The sequence below is a fragment of the Rhamphochromis longiceps genome, linkage group LG3, assembly GCF_057381845.1.
Source record: "Rhamphochromis longiceps isolate RC_006_pf linkage group LG3, R_longiceps_female_GT1.1, whole genome shotgun sequence".
NCBI lineage: Eukaryota > Metazoa > Chordata > Actinopteri > Cichliformes > Cichlidae > Rhamphochromis > Rhamphochromis longiceps.
The window spans coordinates 31,347,451-31,354,750 of NC_140559.1; the positions used below are offsets into that span (position 1 = coordinate 31,347,451).

Sequence of the window (7,300 nt, forward strand, 5' to 3'; positions counted from 1 at the left end):
GTGCACAATATGTTATTGTGTTTTAAAACTGAAGCCAAACACAGCCGTCTGCTAGAGTTGACGTGTTAAAGAGGATAAAAAGCTACCAACTGAAAGAAGAACAGACAACAGCAGTGTGTATTTCTCTTAAAGAAATTTACTTGTTTTATGTGTAGTGTTTATTTGTGAAGCTGAGTGTGAATGGGACTAATGATTAAACACTTTGTATATTGTGTGAGTTATGAGTTATGAGTCTTAACAGACATGTTGAACAGTGAGCTGGCGCTTTTTTTTCATTAAAAATATTCAGGCTGTTGTTTGTTCTTCCAGCTGATTATTAAATCAATCAGACAGTGACACAAAGCTTGCAGCTCTCTCTCCAACAAACAAGTAAGTAGACTTTAACCATCCTGTATGACTCTTTGTGTTGCTGTACTGCAAAAAATGGAATTACAGAAATTACAAGCAGACACCTTTTACGTATTGCAAGGACTCTTTAAAAGCTGAGCGCCCCTCAGCCAATAAAATCACTCTGCCTGTAACTTCATGACTGCAGAATGTCAGAGAAAAGATGAGGAAACAACTGTATCTTTAACTCTTTTTTTATGGACTCCTGCGTTCTACCTCTTTACTGTTATTGTCAAGTTACAAGATCTTGCAGCTAACTAAAATTTTCTTTGCATGATGATGTCATTTCTGATATGTTAGAACTCAGAGGCACATCTTATGAGTTACATTTTAGATTTTGCTGTCAGCTTTGAGAAACCTTGTGTTTCTTTCATCAGTCTCTGCATTCCAGATGAGAAGCTTCTTCAGCAGAAAAGCAGCATGACAAAAAAGACAATTTACTCCATAAAAACTAGTTCTTATCACAAGATTATTAAAATACTGGATACCTCAGCATCCTACTACTCCTTAGCATGAGAAAATGAGGTGTTCAGGTGCAGTGGGGCTGTTGGGGACCGTGAACTTTGCAAGAAGTCAGAACCCAGAAGTAAACATGATCATTTCTATGAGTCAAAGGACTATCAAAGAGTTATGTAAGTGTACGTTATCCGATTGTTCAGTCTGACGTCACTAGCCGTGTCTGGGTCTAAACTCCGCTGCACGTCCTTATATCAAACGATCACTATGGCATTACTGAGAGTTGAAAAACTGTCTAAAGTCTTTCATCTTTAATAAAATGATCAGTGTTCTGCTCTACCAGGTGTAACAATTGAGTTTAACATCCAGGCATCCATGAAAACGGAATTTATGACATTTAACGGAGTTAGAAGTTAGCAGGAAGTTAGCTCGCTAGCTTCTATCTAAATACAATATAGCATGTCCTGACTGCGGGGTTTTGGAAACAAAGTAAAACGTACAGCTCTGTTATCACTTCCAGCATAAATGAAGACAGAAAACTAAACAGCAGTGACGTTTGTAGGGTTACTGAAGTTTGGCTAGCTGGTATATAATGATGTGCTACGTGACCGCTAGCGACACAGCTATGTGCATAATATAAACAAGCTAACTTTTTTTCCACTCGATAAAAGTTAACGTGAGTGTTCTCGATGGTCAGGAACAAATGTAATCGCATGGCAGGATGCTGTAAAAGGACCAAACTTCAGCCAGGAGAACAACTGAGATAATCCATCCACAATACGAGGTTAGTCATTCATATACTGCTGCATGGGCTGGGCTGTAGTTGCATCCTAAGGTTTTAAAAACTGAGCTTAAATAAATGATTAGCGGTAATAAAAGCCAAGGGAGGTCAACAGTGATCACTGACTGTTTTAGGAGCTTTTTGAGATTAAATAGAAGAAAATACATAACATTAAACATGTTAACAACACAAAAGCCATATTAAACGCAGACTACGTTAGGCCCGGAAGTAGGATTTGTCATGTCATCACTGAACAACCGGATTACATGAAGGGTTTAGGAGTTTCAGCTCCTTAACCTGTGCCACATTTTTTAGAGGGACCAAAAGCATTGCAAAATGTATTCAAAGGCTATTTCCTGGGCAGGTGTGGCAGTCCCTTTTTTATGCCATTATCAATTAAGCAGATAAAAGGCTTGGAGTTGATTTGTGGTGTGGTGCTGGCATTTGGCATGTTTTGCTGTGAAAAGACAACATGGAGATGCAGAAGAAAAAGCCATCGTTAAGTTCTAAAAACAAATAAAACCCATCAAAGAAATTTCTTGATGCATTCTCAATCATCCAGGAAAGTAAATCTCCAAAAAGTTGATTCTGTTCATCTGGACGTAGCGTTTTGTGGGAGAAACGTTTCGTCACTCATCCAAGTGACTTTATCAGTCTCAGCTGACTGCAGGTTTCCCCAATCTTATAAACAGAACATTGTACATGACTGAAACCAGCCCACTGAAGGAACAATAGGCTGGGAGGTCAGTTCCTTAATCTTAATTATGCAAATTCTCATGACCATTGATCATTAATTATGATACTGTGGAAAAATCAGGTAACATCAAGTTGAACAGTATGGCAAAGCCATGAAGATCCACTTGGAAAAATAAATCTGTTGGACATTTTTCTTGGCCTTCAGACAGCAATTCTGATTGCTACAGTGTCGAAAGGGACAGGCAACCCCCCCCCCCAAAAAAAAAAAAAACTGAGATGCAAAACAGATTTTCAATAAGCTCATGAAAAATTGCAGTTTCATGCAAACTGAACTTTAAAAATAAGAAGCACAAAGTTGTTGTTTTTTCCAGAGATAGAATTATTAGGAAAGCTTTCTGTCTGTTATAAAATTTGTTCATCTTATCTTCACTTCCCTCTGGTGGTGAAGATGGTATGGTTAAAGAACTTTGATAATCCCCTCTTTTCACTAAATGTCACTGAGAAAGTCACACTGACAGCATGAATCAACAACACTCACTGAGACCTGCAACAACAGACAGAAAATAAGTGACACAAACTCACCTCCATGTTTGTGTCATTTTCAGTCCAAAGTTCCTCCTTGTCTTACTAATGTAGAAGACCATGAGGAAAACAGCCATCAGCAAAACACCATCCAAGGACGCACGCACAACCAGAAGCCAGGAGGAGTCAGGACAATGTGTAGAGGACAATGCTTCCCTCTGTAGAGTGAAAGCAGGTGGGTTTGAAGACATTTGTGTTGCTGTTTGTAGTGGGGAGGCAGTTGTGTTTGAAGCTGTGAACAATAAACACAAAACATTTAATAATAAATCAATACTAATGCATCATAACAAGAGTACTGTCATACAGGTAAATACAAACATTTATCAAACACAAAATTCATAATTTTGTTCATAACATAAAATATAAAGCACACTAAAATTGTTTACACCTGCCTGCAGTCACAGTGAGTCTGTGTATCTTGTGGGGAAATGGTAGATGAAATCCATTTCAGCCCCGCCATCATAATTGAAAAATAAATGCATTCAGAGAGGAGAAAGCACTTTTAAAACACACACTTGTATTGCTTTTTTAAATTTTTTTTGGCGGCGGCGGCGCGGGGGGCGGCGGCGAGGGGGGGGGGGGGGGGGGTATATAATATGTGCAGTCATTAAAAGAAAACATTAATACATGACAACATCTTCATTTTTTTTAAATTAAAGCATCATAATACGGTTTTGCAGATGAACAGATGATTAAATTTACCTGCACAAAAACAAAATAATACTCTGAGATTGGTCATCCAACCTTTTTTTAAATGTCAAACCTCTATTTCAATTTAGACAGTTTTAGGACAGTTTAATGATGTCTCAGCCAGTGTATCAGCTGATCTCGGGCAGTAACAACAATCTCACTGTGATTGTCTTTAATCTTATACTTATAGTTATAATTAGTTTACTTTATTTTTATTTTTGGTTCCTGTTTGAGTTGTGATCTTAATAATAATAATAATAATGTCTTTACTATTTTGAAAAGAAACTTACCATGAATAACAAGAACATTTAGACTGTAGTATGAATCTACAGTCTAAATGTAGACAGGGGGTTTCCATAACCACAGCTGTACTCTCCTGTGTCTGACTTGGTCAGCTGTGTGATGGTCACATACAGTCCAAATGTAGATACTGGTCTGTATTCAATGCTGTATCTGCTGCTCTCAGCTTTATCATTAGTTGTGTCAATGAGGATTTCCCCTTCATTCTTACACTGATTCTTACAAAAGAACTTCCTGTGTCCATGCACAGTATTGGAACATCCCAATGTGATGTTTTCTCCCTCAGTTTGTGTGCGATAAAAACCAATGTTTCAATCAAGATCTGTGAAATAGAAGAACATTAATTAGTCTGAACTGAAACTGTAAGCTTTTATATCATAATTATATGTCCCGGTTCAAATAAACAAAGTTGTCATCAACTTATGAAAGTACAGTTGTTACATGCTGTATAAAATGTACACCTATATGGTGTATAATGTTAAAGTTACATTTATTAATTAATTACAGCTTGATCTAAACATGGTCTATAATGCTAAATTAGAGCTAGTGAGGGCTCTCCATAGTTTTATTTCAAGGAATTTTAGTACAAACTCACCATTTGAAACTCTGACCTCAAAGTCATAGTTTGAATCTGGAACAGAAGGTCTTCCTAAACCACACCTGTACATTCCTGAGTCAGACTTGATCATGTGTGTGAAGGTCGCAGACACAATTCCTCTTCCTGGAGATCCATCTTTATAATTAATGCTGTATCTCCCACTCTGAGCTGTGCTTCCATCTGTTTTAATGAGGATATCTTCTGCTCGCTCACATTTTTCCTTACAGAAGAACTTTGTGCTTCCAGACAAATATAAGCTGCAGTTAAGCGTGCCATTTAATCCTTCAACTGCAGACAAAATATTGTGTTTTGCCTTGACTAGCACAACTACATCTGTCAGATGAAAAGAAATGATAGCAAAATTAAAAACACAAAAAAGATAGATATTCACAACATAAAATAATGTATGAAAATATGTGTATTTTATGAAATGATTCATAAAGATGACTTCCATTTCTTTTTATTAAAGAGAAACATTAAGATCATCAGTCCCCACCTGATAAGAAGCAGAAGAAAAGAAAATGGAGGATTTTCATTCTGACTTCGATCCTGATGCAGAAAAGTTGTTAAACTTCAGAAGAACAGCGTCTGACTCTTCACTCTGTCTGTGTCTGTCAGATCATCAGAAAACTGAAGTTACTCAGTAAGTTGTTTCCTTTTTATCACTTCCTTCAATTTTTTTAGATGCATTCATCACATGCTAATGAGGATGATGATGTGATAATGAAACGTATGTGTGTACAAAACATCGTATATCTAACATTATGAATCTGCCTTTTTGTAGATCAGTACTGTGAAGTTTCTCTGATGCTCTAAATGTGAATAAAAGAGTTTCAGACCAAGTCTGACTTGAAATCCTGATGGCAGGTGGTTCACATGAAACAGATTTTTCCTTTGTTTTGTAGCCATGTAACCATTTTATAATTAATACAATGTTCTTCTTGTCAGTGAGGGCAGCAGCCAATAGTATACCATAAAAATATAAAATTAAAAATATCTGATCAAATCATTTCATGCAGGAATCTTACAAATAAAATTCATAAGTAACAACAACAACCACTCACCAGCTTGGGAGATGGAAGAAATTACATTGAAGGTAAAAATAAATACTTCTGTTGTCTCCTTCCTGGTAGTTTGGGAGTTGTTTTGGACTTCTGTGAAATTTACCAGTTATTAAAGTAGGAACAAGCTGCCAGTTATGCTCGCTTTTAGACAGTTTGTCAACTCCAGAGAAGCATGCACAAAGCCTCTCTTTAGCCCATCATAGTTGGAGGAGGGAGTGGGTTTGTCTTACTGTCACTAACTCACTGTCAGACTTAGTTTACAGTATTGATATAATTAACCTGGTTAAACAGGCGACCCATATACTGAAGGTTTGAGTTCTCAATGCAGGACATGGATTTCCTGTGTGTCATTTCCCCTCTCACCCTCCCCACCCTCCTGTCTCCTATCTGTATGTACATAACTTAAAAACTTAGATCAAACAGATAAGAAACACTTTACTTGGATTGAGACTGTTTTGTGTGGTTTTTGTAGCTTTTACACATCCTCTGCATTTTTGAAATACTAAATATTCATAACAGTCTCATTTAGATAATCAACAGCAGAGCTAGTTCAAATTTACAATCTTGATTTTGTTATTTTTTATGATAAACCAAAGAAGTCTGTACAAGAAAAAGACACTGGACAGTTTCCACTGCCTAGAAAGCTCCATCCCTGAGAGTGATTTTGTAATTTTTAGTAAAACATAAAGCTGTTGTTTTCAGATTAAGAACTCAAATCTATCAGGACTTCACAGCATACCACATTTACTTCTAAACTACGTCAGAGAAATGATAAGATGCTAACAAGATAGTAATTTGCTCAAGACACCAAACATTTTGGGTTTCACTGACACGTAATCTATGATGTTGTGCAACCACGTATTGTATCTTCATACAAGCTGCTTCGTTTACTTGGAAACAGTAAACACGGCTGTTAGAGGCTGTAAGAATAGTCTGGTGGAGAGAAAACAGTCAGTGTTTTGCGTCAGTCAGTATGATACAGGAAAAAATAACCTGAAATGTTTCTTACTCAAAGGTGTGAGTGATGTATGAGTGTTGTGTGGTTAGTTGCTTGTAGTACAGTAATTTCAATCTCAAAGTGACAAAACAATTCTGAAAAAATAAAAAATATTTTACATTAAATTGCAGTTTTGTGTTTTCTGGATTATTCTGTTCTCTGAGGTAATGATGTGATACTAAGTTCTTCAAAATAACATGCTTTTTTTTAATGAACACAGAAGTAGGTTGTCAGATTTGTAACATTAGTTCCACTTTCTGTTTGAGGAATGCAAGAATTTTCCAATTTCTCATTAATACTATAAAACATCACAGTTTGTTTATTGTCAAGGTGCAAATTTATTGCATGAGTTATCTGAGCTTTTGTTTACAACGTGCTCGTGTAAAATTAACTATTTAAAAGAGAAATATGCAGACTGCATTTCAATTCAGTTTAATTCAATTATATTTATATAGCGCCAAATCATAACAACAGTCACCCCCTTTATATTGTAAGCTAGACCCTACTATAATACATACAGAGAAAACCAGATAATCAAATGAGCCCCATGAGCCAAGATGGGCAGTAATGCGTTACAAGTAACACGTTAGTGTAATCCGATTACTATTTTCAAATAATGAGTAAAGTAAGGGATTACTATTGCAAAAAAGTTAATTACATTACTGTTACTTCCCCGTAAGCACGCTGTGTTACTGCGTTACGAAACTGTGATTTTGTTTGCGAGAGTGTCTGATGACAATGATGTAAGC

At 36.4% G+C, this 7,300-nt stretch overlaps 1 pseudogene; it reads right to left on the reverse strand.

Moving 5' to 3' along the window:
- Window positions 1-3,918: 3,918 nt before the first annotated feature.
- On the reverse strand, window positions 3,919-5,239 carry LOC146674126 (polymeric immunoglobulin receptor-like; annotated as a pseudogene).
- Between the last annotated feature and the right edge of the window lie 2,061 nt (window positions 5,240-7,300).